At 34.1% G+C, this 519-nt stretch overlaps 1 non-coding gene across 1 annotated transcript; it reads right to left on the minus strand.

The window, feature by feature from the left end:
* Positions 1-240: 240 nt before the first annotated feature.
* Trnae-cuc (transfer RNA glutamic acid (anticodon CUC)) lies at positions 241-311 on the minus strand. The gene has a single exon. It is a non-coding gene; the product is annotated as a tRNA-Glu (tRNA).
* Between the last annotated feature and the right edge of the window lie 208 nt (positions 312-519).

Genomic DNA, 519 nt, shown 5'->3' on the forward strand with positions numbered 1-519 from the left:
TTTTTTTTTTTTTTGGAGGGGTGTGTGTGTTCCAGGGATTGAATTCAGAGGCACCTTACCACTGATCCACATCCCCAGCCCTATTTTGTATTTTATTTAGAGACAGGGTCTCACTGAGTTGTTTAACACCTCACTTTTGCTGAGGCTGGCTTTAAACTCATGATCCTCCTGCCTCAGCCTTGCTCAACTTAAAAAATATGCTTTTCTTTCTTTCTTTCTTTCTTTTTTTTTTTTTTTTTTTGGTGGTACTGGGGATTGAACCCAGGGCCTTGTGCATGAGAGGCAAACACTTTACCAACTGAGTTATATCCTCAGCCCATGTGGTTTTCTCTTTTTTACCTGTATGCCATATAAGAGACCCTCATGGCCTGAAAATAAAAAGTGATTTTACTGGAATTGACCTCCAATAGGAAATAAAATTTTGTGTTAATTAATTATTTTAAATATTTGGACTTTATCTGGAAAAATGAAACTAAAAAATATAAAAAAACTTAAAAATTTTTAATTTATGTTTAAGAA

Source organism: Ictidomys tridecemlineatus, chromosome 10 (genome assembly GCF_052094955.1).
Source record: "Ictidomys tridecemlineatus isolate mIctTri1 chromosome 10, mIctTri1.hap1, whole genome shotgun sequence".
NCBI classification, from domain to species: domain Eukaryota; kingdom Metazoa; phylum Chordata; class Mammalia; order Rodentia; family Sciuridae; genus Ictidomys; species Ictidomys tridecemlineatus.